General features: G+C 37.1%; 1 long non-coding RNA gene across 1 annotated transcript in view; it reads left to right on the top strand.

The window, feature by feature from the left end:
- The window catches only part of LOC125770105 (uncharacterized), a 38666-nt gene that overhangs the window by 8947 nt on the left and 12132 nt on the right, over positions 1-17587 (top strand). The window contains exons 3-4 of the long non-coding RNA XR_007419145.1: positions 371-548; positions 15906-16083. This is a non-coding gene — a long non-coding RNA (uncharacterized LOC125770105). The remainder of the gene's footprint in view (positions 1-370; positions 549-15905; positions 16084-17587) is intronic.

Here is a 17587-nt window from a genome sequence, read left to right as displayed (position 1 = left end):
AAACACATTGCAACCAATTGGCATTAAAATAAATCAATTTAATTTTTTTTGCAAAATTTCCCAAAAAAAACCTAAGGGGTAAGCCTTTGAAATTTTCAAGTTGAAATTTTTTTTTAAATTTTTTTCTGATTTTTTATTCTATTTTTAATTTAAAGCATTATTTGAGTGAAAAGAAACACATTGCTACAAATTTGCATTCAAATATATCACATTTAAAAATTTTGCTGAATTGCTCAAAAATGAAGAAGATTTTACATTTTCTCGAACAGGGTATGGAACTTGGTTCCTCGAATAACTTCTGACACAGACATCTGAGGGCATGGCCGTCCAAGAAGAAAATGTAGCCATTGGTGCCATCTACCGACCACAGGTTGAAGATTGGCGATCCGTTGGATACCGACCGAGTTATAGGCAAAACTTGGTGCAAAAATGAAAAAAAGTTTACATTTTCTCGAACTTGGTTCCTCGAATAACTTCTGACACAGACATCTGAGAGCATGGCCGTCCAAGAAGAAAATGTAGCCATTGGTGCCATCTACCGACCACAGGTTGAAGATTGGCGATCCGTTGGATACCGGCCGAGTTATAGTCAAAACTTGGTGCAAAAATGAACATTGGTAAATTTTCATTTTTTTGAATTTTTTGAATTTTTTATTATTTTTCACTCTTTTTTTTATTTAAAGCATTACTTGAGTGAAAAGAAACACATTGCAACCAATTGGCATTAAAATAAATCAATTTAATTTTTTTGCAAAATTTCCCAAAAAAAAACCTAAGGGGTAAGCCTTATGAAATTTTTGAGTTGAAAAATTTTTTTAAATTTTTTTCTGATTTTTTATTCTTGTTTTATTTTAAAGCATTATTTGAGTGAAAAGAAACACATTGTTACAAATTTGCATTCAAATATATCACATTTAAAAATTTTGCTGAATTGCTCAAAAATGAAGAAAGTTTTACATTTTCTCGAACAGGGTATGGAACTTGGTTCCTCGAATAACTTCTAGCACAGACATTTGAGGGCATGGCCGTCCAAGAAGCAAATGTGGCTCTTGGTGCCATCTACCGACTACAAGTTAAAGATTTGCGATCCGTTGGATACCGACCGAGTTATAGGCAAAACTTGGTGCAAAAATGAAGAAAAGTTTACATTTTCTCGAACAGGGTATGGAACTTGGTTCCTCGAATAACGTCTGACACAGACATCTGAGGGCATGGCCGTCCAAGAAGAAAATTTAGCCATTGGTGCCATCTACCGACCACAAGTTAAAGATTGGCGATCCGTTGGATACCGACCGAGTTATAGTCAAAACTTGGTGCAGAAATGAACCTTGGTAAATTTTCAATTTTTTTAGAATTTTTTGATTTTTTTATTATTTTTCACTCTTTTTTTTATTTAAAGCATTACTTGAAAGAAAAGAAACACATTGCAACCAATTGGCATTAAAATAAATCAATTTAATATTTTTTGCAAAATTTCCCAAAAAAAACCTAAGGGTTAAGCCTTATGAAATTTTCGAGTTGAAAATTTTTTTAAAATTTTTTTCTTATTTTTTATTCTATTTTTAATTTAAAGCATTATTTGAGTGAAAAGAAACACATTGCTACAAATTTGCATTCAAATATATCACATTTAAAAATTTTGCTGAATTGCTCAAAAATGAAGAAGATTTTACATTTTCTCGAACAGGGTATGGAACTTGGTTCCTCGAATAACTTCTGACACAGACATCTGAGGGCATGTCCGTCCAAGAAGAAAATGTAGCCATTGGTGCCATCTACCGACCACAGGTTAAAGATTGGCGATCCGTTGGATACCGACCGAGTTATAGCCAAAACTTGGTGCAAAAATGAGCCTTAGTAAATTTTTATTTTTTTGAATTTTTTGATTTTTTAATTATTTTTGACTCTTTTTTTTATTTAAAGCATTACTTGAGTGAAAAGAAACACATTGCAACCAATTGGCATTAAAATAAATCAATTTAATTTTTTTTCCAAATTTTCTCAAAAAAATGGCAAGGCGTACCCCTTATGAAAATTTCGAGTTGAAAATTTTTAAAAAAATTTTTTCTGATTTTTTATTCTTTTTTTAATTTGAAGCATTATTTGAGTGAAAAGAAACTTATTGCAATAAATTCGCATTCAAATATATCACATTTAAAAATTTTGCTACATTGCTCAAAAATGAGGAAAATTTTACATTTTCTCAAACAGGGTAAGGAACTTGGTTTCTCAGATAACTTCTAGCATAGACATCTGAGGGCATGGCCGTCCAAGAAGAAAATGTAGCCATTAGTACCATCTATCGACCACATTTTAAAAATTGGCGATCCGTTGGATACCGACCGAGTTATAGCCAAAACTTGGCGCAAAAATGAAGAAAATTTTACATTTTCTCAAACAGGGTATGGAACTTGGCTTCTCAGATAACTTCTAGCATAGACATCTGAGGGCATGTCCGTCCAAGAAGAAAATGTAGCCATTGGTGCCATCTATCGACCACAGGTTAAAGATTGGCGATCCATTGGATACCGACCGAGTTATAGCCAAAACTTGGTGCAAAAATGAGCCTTAGTAAATTTTTATTTTTTTGAATTTTTTGATTTTTTTATTATTTTTGACTCTTTTTTTTATTTAAAGCATTACTTGAGTGAAAAGAAACACATTGCAACCAATTGGCATTAAAATAAATCAATTTAATTTTTTTTTCCAAATTTTCTCAAAAAAATGGCAAGGGGTACCCCTTATGAAATTTTCGAGTTGAAAATTTTTAAAAAATTTTTTTCTGATTTTTTATTCTTTTTTTAATTTGAAGCATTATTTGAGTGAAAAGAAACTTATTGCAACAAATTCGCATTCAAATATATCACATTTAAAAATTTTGCTACATTGCTCAAAAATGAGGAAAATTTTACATTTTCTCAAACAGGGTAAGGAACTTGGTTTCTCAGATAACTTCTAGCATAGACATCTGAGGGCATGGCCGTCCAAGAAGAAAATGTAGCCATTGGTGCCATCTATTGACCACATTTTAAAGATTGGCGATCCGTTGGATACCGACCGAGTTATAGGCAAAACTTGGTGCAAAAATGAGGAAAATTTTACATTTTCTCAAACAGGGTAAGGAACTTGGTTTCTCAGATAACTTCTAGCATAGACATCTGAGGGCATGGCCGTCCAAGAAGAAAATGTAGCCATTAGTACCATCTATCGACCACAGGTTAAAGATTGGCGATCCGTTGGATACCGACCGAGTTATAGCCAAAACATTTTCGCAAAAATGAGGAAAATTTTACATTTTCTCAAACAGGGTATGGAACTTGGCTTCTCAGATAACTTCTAGCATAGACATCTGAGGGCATGTCCGTCCAAGAAGAAAATGTAGCCATTGGTGCCATCTATCGACCACAGGTCAAAGATTGGCGATCCGTTGGATACCGACCGAGTTATAGGCAAAACTTGGTGCAAAAATGAAGAAAAGTTTACATTTTCTCGAACAGGGTATGGAACTTGGTTCCACGAATAACTTCTGACACAGACATCTGAGGGCATGGCCGTCCAAGAAGAAAATGTAGCCATTGGTGCCATCTACCGACCACAGGTTAAAGATTGGCGATTCGTTGGATACCGACCGAGTTATAGGCAAAACTTGGTGCAAAAATGATGAAAAGTTTACATTTTCTCGAACAGGGTATGGAACTTGGTTCCTCGAATAACGTCTGACACAGACATCTGAGGGCATGGCCGTCCAAGAAGAAAATTTAGCCATTGGTGCCATCTACCGACCACAAGTTAAAGATTGGCGATCCGTTGGATACCGACCGAGTTATGGTCAAAACTTGGTGCAAAAATGAACCTTGGTAAATTTTCAATTTTTTTAGAATTTTTTGATTTTTTTATTATTTTTCACTCTTTTTTTTATTTAAAGCATTACTTGAGTGAAAAGAAACACATTGCAACCAATTGGCATTAAAATAAATCAATTTATTTTTTTTTGCAAAATTTCCCAAAAAAAACGTAAGGGGTAAGCCTTATGAAATTTTTCAGTTGAAAAATTTTTTTAAATTTTTTTCTGATTTTTTATTCTTGTTTTATTTTAAAGCATTATTTGAGTGAAAAGAAACACATTGTTACAAATTTGCATTCAAATATATCACATTTAAAAATTTTGCTGAATTGCTCAAAAATGAAGAAAGTTTTACATTTTCTCGAACAGGGTATGGAACTTGGTTCCTCGAATAACTTCTGGCACAGACATTTGAGGGCATGGCCGTCCAAGAAGCAAATGTGGCTCTTGGTGCCATCTACCGACTACAAGTTAAAGATTTGCGATCCGTTGGATACCGACCGAGTTATAGGCAAAACTTGGTGGAAAAATGAAGAAAATTTTACATTTTCTCGAACAGAGTATGGAACTTGGTTCCTCGAATAACTTCTGACACAGACATCTGAGGGCATGGCCGTCCAAGAAGAAAATGTAGCCATTGGTGCCATCTACCGACCACAAGTTAAAGATTGGCGATCCGTTGGATACCGACTGAGTTATAGACAAAACTTGGTGCAAAAATGAAGAAAAGTTTACATTTTCTCGAACAGAGTATGGAACTTGGTTCCTCGAATAACTTCTGGCACAGACATCTGAGAGCATGGCCGTCCAAGAAGAAAATGTAGCCCTTGGTGCCATCTATCGACCACCGGTTAAAGATTGGCGATCCGTTGGATATCGACCGAGTTATAGTCAAAACATGGTGCAAAAATGAACCTTGGTAAATTTTTAAATTTTTGAATTTTTTGATTTTTTTATTATTTTTCACTCTTTTTTTTTTTTTAAAGCATTACTTGAGTGAAAAGAAACACATTGCAACCAATTGGCATTAAAATAAATCAATTTAAATTTTTTTGCAAAATATCCCAAAAAAAGCCTAAGGGGTAAGCCTTTGAAATTTTCGAGTTGAAAATTTTTTTTAAATTTTTTTCTGATTTTTTATTCTATTTTTAATTTAAAGCATTATTTGAGTGAAAAGAAACACATTGTTACAAATTTGCATTCAAATATATCACATTTAAAAATTTTGCTGAATTGCTCAAAAATGAAGAAAATTTTACATTTTCTCGAACAGGGTATGGAACTTGGTTCCACGAATAACTTCTGACACAGACATCTGAGGGCATGGCCGTCCAAGAAGAAAATGTAGCCATTGGTGCCATCTACCGACCACAGGTTGAAGATTGGCGATCCGTTGGATACCGACCGAGTTATAGGCAAAACTTGGTGCAAAAATGAAGAAAAGTTTACATTTTCTCGAACAGGGTATGGAACTTGGTTCCTCGAATAACTTCTAGCATAGACATCTGAGGGCATGTCCGTCCAAGAAAAAAATGTAGCCATTAGTACCATCTATTGACCGCAATTTAAAGATTGGCGATCCGTTGGATACCGACCGAGTTATAGCCAAAACTTGGCGCAAAAATGAGGAAAATTTTACATTTTCTCAAACAGGGTATGGAACTTGGCTTCTCAGATAACTTCTAGCATAGACATCTGAGGGCATGTCCGTCCAAGAAGAAAATGTAGCCATTGGTGCCATCTATCGACCACAGGTTAAAGATTGGCGATCCGTTGGATACCGACCGAGTTATAGGCAAAACTTGGTGCAAAAATGAACCTTGGTAAATTTTTATTTTTTTGAATTTTTTGATTTTTTAATTATTTTTGACTCTTTTTTTTATTTAAAGCATTACTTGAGTGAAAAGAAACACATTGCAACCAATTGGCATTAAAATAAATCAATTTAATTTTTTTCCAAATTTTCTCAAAAAAATGGCAAGGGGTACCCCTTATGAAATTTTCGAGTTGAAAATTTTTAAAAAATTTTTTTCTGATTTTTTATTCTTTTTTTAATTTGAAGCATTATTTGAGTGAAAAGAAACTTATTGCAACAAATTCGCATTCAAATATATCACATTTAAAAATTTTGCTACATTGCTCAAAAATGAGGAAAATTTTACATTTTCTCAAACAGGGTAAGGAACTTGGTTTCTCAGATAACTTCTAGCATAGACATCTGAGGGCATGGCTGTCCAAGAAGAAAATGTAGCCATTAGTACCATCTATCGACCACATTTTAAAGATTGGCGATCCGTTGGATACCGACCGAGTTATAGCCAAAACTTGGCGCAAAAATGAGGAAAATTTTACATTTTCTCAAACAGGGTATGGAACTTGGCTTCTCAGATAACTTCTAGCATAGACATCTGAGGGCATGTCCGTCCAAGAAGAAAATGTAGCCATTGGTGCCATCTATCGACCACAGGTTAAAGATTGGCGATCCGTTGGATACCGACCGAGTTATAGCCAAAACTTGGTGCAAAAATGAGCATTAGTAAATTTTTATTTTTTTGAATTTTTTGATTTTTTAATTATTTTTGACTCTTTTTTTTATTTAAAGCATTACTTGAGTGAAAAGAAACACATTGCAACCAATTGGCATTAAAATAAATCAATTTAATTTTTTTCCAAATTTTCTCAAAAAAATGGCAAGGGGTACCCCTTATGAAATTTTCGAGTTGAAAATTTTTAAAAAAAATTTTTCTGATTTTTTATTCTTTTTTTAATTTGAAGCATTATTTGAGTGAAAAGAAACTTATTGCAACAAATTCGCATTCAAATATATCACATTTAAAAATTTTGCTACATTGCTCAAAAATGAGGAAAATTTTACATTTTCTCAAACAGGGTAAGGAACTTGGTTTCTCAGATAACTTCTAGCATAGACATCTGAGGGCATGGCCGTCCAAGAAGAAAATGTAGCCATTAGTACCATCTATCGACCACATTTTAAAGATTGGCGATCCGTTGGATACCGACCGAGTTATAGCCAAAACTTGGCGCAAAAATGAGGAAAATTTTACATTTTCTCAAACAGGGTATGGAACTTGGCTTCTCAGATAACTTCTAGCATAGACATCTGAGGGCATGTCCGTCCAAGAAGAAAATGTAGCCATTGGTGCCATCTATCGACCACAGGTTAAAGATTGGCGATCCGTTGGATACCGACCGAGTTATAGCCAAAACTTGGTGCAAAAATGAGCCTTAGTAAATTTTTATTTTTTTGAATTTTTTGATTTTTTTATTATTTTTGACTCTTTTTTTTATTTAAAGCATTACTTGAGTGAAAAGAAACACATTGCAACCAATTGGCATGAAAATAAATCAATTTAATTTTTTTTCCAAATTTTCTCAAAAAAATGGCAAGGGGTACCCCTTATGAAATTTTCGAGTTGAAAATTTTTAAATTTTTTTTTTCTGATTTTTTATTCTTTTTTTAATTTGAAGCATTATTTGAGTGAAAAGAAACTTATTGCAACAAATTCGCATTCAAATATATCACATTTAAAAATTTTGCTACATTGCTCAAAAATGAGGAAAATTTTACATTTTCTCAAACAGGGTAAGGAACTTGGTTTCTCAGATAACTTCTAGCATAGACATCTGAGGGCATGGCCGTCCAAGAAGAAAATGTAGCCATTAGTACCATCTATCGACCACATTTTAAAGATTGGCGATCCGTTGGATACCGACCGAGTTATAGCCAAAATTTGGCGCAAAAATGAGGAAAATTTTACATTTTCTCAAACAGGGTATGGAACTTGGCTTCTCAGATAACTTCTAGCATAGACATCTGAGGGCATGTCCGTCCAAGAAGAAAATGTAGCCATTGATGCCATCTATCGACCACAGGTTAAAGATTGGCGATCCATTGGATACCGACCGAGTTATAGCCAAAACTTGGTGCAAAAATGAGCCTTAGTAAATTTTAATTTTTTTGATTTTTTTGATTTTTTAATTATTTTTGACTCTTTTTTTTATTTAAAGCATTACTTGAGTGAAAAGAAACACATTGCAACCAATTGGCATTAAAATAAATCAATTTAATTTTTTTTCCAAATTTTCTCAAAAAAATGGCAAGGGGTACCCCTTATGAAATTTTCGAGTTGAAAATTTTTAAAATTTTTTTTTCTGATTTTTTATTCTTTTTTTAATTTGAAGCATTATTTGAGTGAAAAGACACTTATTGCAATAAATTCGCATTCAAATATATCACATTTAAAAATTTTGCTACATTGCTCAAAAATGAGGAAAATTTTACATTTTCTCAAACAGGGTAAGGAACTTGGTTTCTCAGATAACTTCTAGCATAGACATCTGAGGGCATGGCCGTCCAAGAAGAAAATGTAGCCATTAGTACCATCTATCGACCACATTTTAAAGATTGGCGATCCGTTGGATACCGACCGAGTTATAGCCAAAACTTGGCGCAAAAATGAGGAAAATTTTACATTTTCTCAAACAGGGTATGGAACTTGGCTTCTCAGATAACTTCTAGCATAGACATCTGAGGGCATGTCCGTCCAAGAAGAAAATGTAGCCATTGATGCTGTTGAGTGCAAAAGGGATAGCGGACTGGTTCGGATTCTGTTGGAGGCAAATACGTGTTACTCAAAAGGCTTCCAGTTTGCAACTGGTTATTCAAACGTCGGTTCGAGTTCATTCTAGTTTCTAAAGTTCATTACAATAATTCATTACAATAGTTCATTACAATCATCATTCCGGCCACCAAAATACAATCTGTTGTATTTTAATAGACTAACTAGCTAATTTAGTATTTCATGCATATTCGGTTCAGTTCAACTTATCCTAATAATTCATGTAAAAATTTAAGTTTAAATGAGTTCTAATCTATTTTATATCGGTATTGCATGTGTAACGAAACAAACGAAAACTGAAACAAATGATTTTCTAGGGACTGCTCTTCTATGTGAACCCTTAACGTATATCGGACCACAATAGTCGACTCCGGTAATACTAAAAGCTCTCGCTTGATTCACTCTCGCAGCTGGTAAATCGGCCATCGGTTGTTCCAATGTTACTGGCTTACATCGGAAACAATTAACGCATTCGCGAAACACCTTTCTCGCAACTTGTCGCCCTCCTACTACCCAATACTTGTTTCGCATCACACAATTCATAAGTTGTGGCCCAGCATGTAGAAGCGTTTGATGATAGTGGGCTGCAAGTAACCGCGCAAGAGGATGAGCGCCGTGAACGATAGCTGGATGCTTCACTTCGTGATGTTTCTTCCAATTTTCCAAACGTCCTCCAACCCGAATAACACCATCGGAATACAGTATGGGATTCAGCCACTTCATGGTTGATGAATTGGACACTTGTCTTCCTTTTTGTAGATCGTGTATCTCTGCTTGGAAGACATCTCTCTGTGCTAATCGGCAAATTGATCGGTCAGCTGACCTCAGGTCTTCAGTTGAAAGCCACCAACCTTCAGTTGGCTTTCCTTGCAGCTTGCGAAAATATTTCATCCACACGGCTACCACTCTTCGTAGTTTGTTGTATGATGAATATAACAAGAACAGCTTATGAGGTTCTTGTTTCACAGTCACACATACTGTCTTCGACTTCCTCTCATAAGATGCGGTTTCACAATCCTTCCGCAATGTAGCTGTCTGTGGCCAAAACTCCTCAGACTGTTTTAACCACTGTGGCCCATGCCACCATAATTGTTCTGCTAGTATAGCATTCGGTTGAATGCCTCGTGACACAAGATCAGCAGGATTGCAGGTCCCAGGCACATGTCTCCATTGCTCTCTCTTTGTCGTTTGCTGGATTTTGGACACTCTATTCGCCACAAACGTCTTCCACGAGTTCGGTGACGAGTTCAACCAATGCAGTACTGTCGTAGAATCTGTCCAAAACACCACCCGTTGTGTAAAGCTTAGTGCTGCACTAACCACCTTGTACAGCCTTGTTGCCAGATACGCGCCACATAGCTCCAGACGTGCTATTGTGTGCTTGACCGATAATGATGCTACCTTGGATTTCGAAGCAAGCAAACATGTGACAACGGCGTTTTCTGCCCCGACACTTCTAAGATAACAACATGCACCATATCCTTGTTCAGATGCATCACAAAATATGTGCATTTCCACTTCTTGATACGGGTTTGTCATGGCAAATCTGGGTATTTTCAACTCTTCCAGAACTGCAAGTTGCTCGTAAAATCTTTGCCATTCTTCGCTCAGACCCGAAGGCAATTCTTCATCCCATTTCCAACTGCTACCGTCTTCTCTTTTCATGCTCCAGACCTTTTGCATGATCTGTTTAGCAGTTGCTTTGATGGGATCTATAACTCCTATTGGATCATGTATCTTCGCTATGGATGAAAGTATCTTTCTCTTTGTTATTTTGCCATGAGCTGACTCCAACTGCACCTTAATGCGAAGCATATCTGACTTTGGCTCCCAGACCAGACCTAGTGTCATGATTGATTTATTGCATGCGGCTTCTGCAATCGGTATCGCAAGGCTATGTGATTCTACACCATCCAGAACCTTTGAATCATTAGAGGCCCACTTTCTAACTTGAAAGCCACACTTTCAATAAAGCTCCTGTACTTGATGTCTCAGCTTTCTCGTCGTAATTTCATCCCTCTCGCCAGATATCAAATCATCGACGTAAAAATCTTTAAAGTGGCTTGATGCGATCGGATAATCTGATTGGTAGTCTAACATAGCTTGTTTTAAAGATCGAATGGCGAGAAATGGGGCTGCTGCGGTTCCGTAGGTAACGGTGTTCATTTTGTATTCAGCTATCGGCTCTGACGATGATGTTCTCCAAAGAATCTTTTGTAGATGGCGATCGTTTTCGTGTACCCATACTTGACGATACATCATTTTCACATCACCAACCAAAGCTATAGGATAGGTTCGAAACCTAGTCAAAATGGATGAGGCATCTTCTTGAATCGTAGGTCCTACTTTCATGATATCGTTTAACGAGCGACCTGATGCGGTTTTGCACGACGCATCGAACACCACCCGACACTTCGTCGTTGTGCTTTCCCTTTTGAACACTGGGTGATGGGGAAGGTAATATCCCTTTTCATCGCTCGGGCATATTTTGGTCATGTGTCCTAGTTCCTCATATTCTTGCATGAATGCCACATAGGCTCTACGCGTCTCCGGTTCTCTGTCTAACCTCCTTTCAACGGCCAGAAATCGACGTAACGCGATTGATCTCGATTCTCCTAGCATCTCTGTCGGGTCGCTCTTCAGTGGTAAACGTACTACATATTTACCATCACCGTCTCGAGTAGTAGTCTCTCGATAGTACTCTTCACACTCTCTCTCCTCGGTGCTTAAGATGTCTTGATCCATAACATCTTCTGTTTGGAAGAATGTTTTCAGCAGATCATCAAGTCTTTCTTCGTCTTCGCCTAGTGTGGTCGCACACACGACCTCATGCGATGCGTTAACAGCGCTCGTTCCACTGATTATCCAGCCAAATTTCGTATCAATGAGCGTCGGTTGGTTGTTCGGCAGAGCGATTCTTCCTTCTAAAATAAAAGCAAAGAAAGCTTCAGCACCAAGAATGAAGTCTATCTTGCCTACCTTGTTAAACGTTGCATCAGCTAGCTTAACGTCCGATGGAATTCGCCATGCAGAAATATCCACATCTGCTCTCGGTAGATCAGCCGTCGGCTTCTTGATGATGAGGAACGTCAGCGATACCTCGTACCCGGAATGCAATGATGTTAACGTTGCTGACATCTTATGTCGTATTCTGGTCTGCACTCCGCCAACACCACCAATTGGTATATTTGCGGAAGTACGAGGCAAACCCAACTGTTGCGACATCCTCTCAGACATAAGGTTGGCCTGAGATCCGCTATCGAGCAATCCTCTTGCAAGGATTCTCCTTCCCCGATGGTCAACAATCCAAACCTGAACTGTTGACAGGAATACGGTCGTTTCCTTGGACTGTATGGATCGTGACTCTGCGGATGCAGAACTGCACGTTACGGCAATCGATGCTGAAGACGATGATGGAGACTCTGCAGTCTCTTCCTTTCTGCCTCGGCACAGCATGGTATGATGATGTCTGCCGCATTTACTGCACATGACTTTCGATCGGCACCCTTGAGCGCCATGGCCTCCATGTAAACAGTTGAAACATAGCTTGTTGGCCATCGCTATGTTGTACCTTTCCTGCACACTTGCTGCTGAAAACCGATGGCACTTGTAAATCGGATGATCTTCTCCGCACACTAAACATTTGTAGGCCTTAAGTTGGCTGTTAGTATGCGCCGCTACATATCCCTTGATGGGACGACCTTTCACACTGACCCTCTCTCCGGCCACCTTGCCAGGATCAGTTCCACGGGTTGATTGATGCCGTATTCGCGATTGGAGAATCTTAATTCTCGCTTGCAGAAAGTCTACCAATTCATTGTATACATCACTTTCACTCCCCGCGGAGTGAATTTCCCACGCTAATAACGTCGCATCGTCCAGTCTAGTGTATAGCATATTAGTTAGTGGAGTGTCCCAGTGCTCAGTTGGCTCACCTAGTCTCTTGAGACCCTTCACGTGACAGATGAATTCTTCCACTAACTGCACTAAGTCCTCGACACATTCCTTTTTCATTGCTGGTAAGCACTGTAGCGCCCGAAAATACTCTCTCACCAAACTTCTCTTATCATCGTACTTTTGTTTCAGTGCTGTCCATGTAATTGCATAATTGTCGGCCGTTATAGCTGTATGCTCAAAATGTTTGGCTGCTTCGCCCTTAAGCGACGAGAGCAAATATTGCAATTTCATGACCGGTGGTATATCCGAAGACCCATGAATCATGGACACAAACCGATCGCGAAACGTTAACCATTTCGTACTTGTTCCATCAAACACTGGCAAATCAATCTTCGGCAAACGCAAATGAGGATTTCCTTGCCCATTTCCACACACAGTACTACCGAGCATAGTTGACAAGTTCATTTGTGTATCGTTGGGTTCCTGTTTCACTAGGCTTAACAAGAAGCCCTTTACTTTACAGTAGCGAGTGAAAAAGTCTGCATCTTCCGCGTAATACGGTTCTAACACCTCTGGTTTTAGATCTTCATCTAAGTCGGCTATTTTAGTTATAGTAGCTTCAAAATCCGTTTTACACTTTTCCACCATTTCAAGACGGATCGTTACCTCATGGATTGCGCTACCATCACTTGGACTATAAGTTTCACGAAACTTTTCTAATCCTTTAAGCATATTTAACGCAATTTGGCGCTTACGCACCTGCGTCGTTAGCTTCTTTTCGGCCATCACTACTCGGTCACTCAGCTCTCTTCGTTCAGCTAGCACTGAGTATGTGTGTGAGTATTAATCTCAAATCTCCTCCCTCGGGATCTCGTATCGATATTGCTACCAAGCGATGAGTGAGCGATGTACTCAATACGCACTACGCCTATCACTTCGCACAAAGTTCACTCCTCTCTGCTTCTCGCGCTAGCTATACACTTTCGAAATACGCACTCACGCACTAATGATGATAGAGAACAAATCTCTCTCTCTCTGATACTGGTGCTCGTTAGAGTGTTTTATTACTCTTAGCGTACTCTATTTGAGCTTCCTACTCTCTTACGCTGCAAAAGGTCTTTGCACTGAGATCTGATACAAAGAAATGGCGCTTACTGGTGAATCACACGGACCAAATGACGCGCCTGTCCTAACACTTATACAGGATTCACTTTCCTGGCTTATGACGACTACCATTCACAATCGCAGTGTCACTAATGTTCACGAGAACCCACTGTACTCGTTCTATTCTCCAACAGAAACATACGCGGTGTTGCTAAGAAACGGAGGATACACTTTCCTCGCTTAACGTTAACGGCGTCACTAGCAGGATACACTTTCCTCGCTATACACGTTAACACAACCACTAACAGGAATAGAGGATACACTTTCCTCTGATTAAGCGTATTCACGATGTACTCAATACACGATATAACACTATTCGTGACTTAATCGTGCGCACGCTAATCCGGTTCGAAGGACCATATGTTGAGTGCAAAAGGGATAGCGGACTGGTTCGGATTCTGTTGGAGGCAAATACGTGTTACTCAAAAGGCTTCCAGTTTGCAACTGTTTATTCAAACGTCGGTTCGAGTTCATTCTAGTTTCTAAAGTTCATTACAATAATTCATTACAATAGTTCATTACAATCATCAGATGCCATCTATCGACCACAGGTTAAAGATTGGCGATCCATTGGATACCGACCGAGTTATAGCCAAAACGTGGTGCAAAAATGAGCCTTAGTAAATTTTTATTTTTTTGAATTTTTTGATTTTTTTATTATTTTTGACTCTTTTTTTTATTTAAAGCATTACTTGAGTGAAAAGAAACACATTGCAACCAATTGGCATTAAAATAAATCAATTTAATTTTTTTTCCAAATTTTCTCAAAAAAATGGCAAGGGGTACCCCTTATGAAATTTTCGAGTTGAAAATTTTTAAAATTTTTTTTTCTGATTTTTTATTCTTTTTTTAATTTGAAGCATTATTTGAGTGAAAAGAAACTTATTGCAACAAATTCGCATTCAAATATATCACATTTAAAAATTTTGCTACATTGCTCAAAAATGAGGAAAATTTTACATTTTCTCAAACAGGGTATGGAACTTGGTTTCTCAGATAACTTCTAGCATAGACATCTGAGGGCATGGCCGTCCAAGAAGAAAATGTAGCCATTGGTGCCATCTATTGACCACATTTTAAAGATTGGCGATCCGTTGGATACCGACCGAGTTATAGCCAAAACTTGGCGCAAAAATGAGGAAAATTTTACATTTTCTCAAACAGGGTAAGGAACTTGGTTTCTCAGATAACTTCTAGCATAGACATCTGAGGGCATGGCCGTCCAAGAAGAAAATGTAGCCATTAGTACCATCTATCGACCACATTTTAAAGATTGGCGATCCGTTGGATACCGACCGAGTTATAGCCAAAACTTGGCGCAAAAATGAGGAAAATTTTACATTTTCTCAAACAGGGTATGGAACTTGGCTTCTCAGATAACTTCTAGCATAGACATCTGAGGGCATGGCCGTCCAAGAAGAAAATGTAGCCATTGGTGCCATCTATCGACCACAGGTCAAAGATTGGCGATCCGTTGGATACCGACCGAGTTATAGGCAAAACTTGGTGCAAAAATGAAGAAAAGTTTACATTTTCTCGAACAGGGTATGGAACTTGGTTCCACGAATAACTTCTGACACAGACATCTGAGGGCATGGCCGTCCAAGAAGAAAATGTGGCCATTGGTGCCATCTACCGACCACAGGTTAAAGATTGGCGATCCGTTGGATACCGACCGAGTTATAGGCAAAACTTGGTGCAAAAATGAAGAAAAGTTTACATTTTCTCGAACAGGGTATGGAACTTGGTTCCTCGAATAACGTCTGACACAGACATCTGAGGGCATGGCCGTCCAAGAAGAAAATTTAGCCATTGGTGCCATCTACCGACCACAAGTTAAAGATTGGCGATCCGTTGGATACCGACCGAGTTATAGTCAAAACTTGGTGCAGAAATGAACCTTGGTAAATTTTCAATTTTTTTAGAATTTTTTGATTTTTTTATTATTTTTCACTCTTTTTTTTATTTAAAGCATTACTTGAGTGAAAAGAAACACATTGCAACCAATTGGCATTAAAATAAATCAATTTAATTTTTTTTGCAAAATTTCCCAAAAAAAACCTAAGGGGTAAGCCTTTGAAATTTTCGAGTTGAAATTTTTTTTTAAATTTTTTTCTGATTTTTTATTCTATTTTTAATTTGAAGCATTATTTGAGTGAAAAGAAACACATTGCTACAAATTTGCATTCAAATATATCACATTTAAAAATTTTGCTGAATTGCTCAAAAATGAAGAAGATTTTACATTTTCTCGAACAGGGTATGGAACTTGGTTCCTCGAATAACTTCTGACACAGACATCTGAGGGCATGGCCGTCCAAGAAGAAAATGTAGCCATTGGTGCCATCTACCGACCACAGGTTGAAGATTGGCGATCCGTTGGATACCGACCGAGTTATAGGCAAAACTTGGTGCAAAAATGAAAAAAAGTTTACATTTTCTCGAACTTGGTTCCTCGAATAACTTCTGACACAGACATCTGAGAGCATGGCCGTCCAAGAAGAAAATGTAGCCATTGGTGCCATCTACCGACCACAGGTTGAAGATTGGCGATCCGTTGGATACCGGCCGAGTTATAGTCAAAACTTGGTGCAAAAATGAACATTGGTAAATTTTCATTTTTTTGAATTTTTTGAATTTTTTATTATTTTTCACTCTTTTTTTTATTTAAAGCATTACTTGAGTGAAAAGAAACACATTGCAACCAATTGGCATTAAAATAAATCAATTTAATTTTTTTTGCAAAATTTCCCAAAAAAAAACCTAAGGGGTAAGCCTTATGAAATTTTTGAGTTGAAAAATTTTTTTAAATTTTTTTCTGATTTTTTATTCTTGTTTTATTTTAAAGCATTATTTGAGTGAAAAGAAACACATTGTTACAAATTTGCATTCAAATATATCACATTTAAAAATTTTGCTAAATTGCTCAAAAATGAAGAAAATTTTACATTTTCTCGAACAGGGTATGGAACTTGGTTCCACGAATAACTTCTAGCACAGACATCTGAGGGCATGTCCGTCCAAGAAGAAAATGTAGCCATTGGTGCCATCTATCGACCACAAGTTAAAGATTTGCGATCCGTTGGATACCGACCGAGTTATAGGCAAAACTTGGTGCAAAAATGAAGAAAAGTTTACATTTTCTCGAACAGGGTATGGAACTTGGTTCCTCGAATAACGTCTGACACAGACATCTGAGGGCATGGCCGTCCAAGAAGAAAATTTAGCCATTGGTGCCATCTACCGACCACAAGTTAAAGATTGGCGATCCGTTGGATACCGACCGAGTTATAGTCAAAACTTGGTGCAGAAATGAACCTTGGTAAATTTTCAATTTTTTTAGAATTTTTTGATTTTTTTATTATTTTTCACTCTTTTTTTTATTTAAAGCATTACTTGAAAGAAAAGAAACACATTGCAACCAATTGGCATTAAAATAAATCAATTTAATATTTTTTGCAAAATTTCCCAAAAAAAACCTAAGGGTTAAGCCTTATGAAATTTTCGAGTTGAAAATTTTTTTAAAATTTTTTTCTTATTTTTTATTCTATTTTTAATTTAAAGCATTATTTGAGTGAAAAGAAACACATTGCTACAAATTTGCATTCAAATATATCACATTTAAAAATTTTGCTGAATTGCTCAAAAATGAAGAAGATTTTACATTTTCTCGAACAGGGTATGGAACTTGGTTCCTCGAATAACTTCTGACACAGACATCTGAGGGCATGTCCGTCCAAGAAGAAAATGTAGCCATTGGTGCCATCTACCGACCACAGGTTAAAGATTGGCGATCCGTTGGATACCGACCGAGTTATAGCCAAAACTTGGTGCAAAAATGAGCCTTAGTAAATTTTTATTTTTTTGAATTTTTTGATTTTTTTATTATTTTTGACTCTTTTTTTTATTTAAAGCATTACTTGAGTGAAAAGAAACACATTGCAACCAATTGGCATTAAAATAAATCAATTTAATTTTTTTTTCCAAATTTTCTCAAAAAAATGGCAAGGGGTACCCCTTATGAAATTTTCGAGTTGAAAAT

The sequence above is a fragment of the Anopheles funestus genome, chromosome 3RL (assembly GCF_943734845.2).
Source record: "Anopheles funestus chromosome 3RL, idAnoFuneDA-416_04, whole genome shotgun sequence".
In the NCBI taxonomy this organism is placed as follows: Eukaryota; Metazoa; Arthropoda; class Insecta; order Diptera; family Culicidae; genus Anopheles; species Anopheles funestus.
Note: the sequence above shows the minus strand (reverse complement) of the source record. Positions and strands in the feature narration are given on the sequence as shown.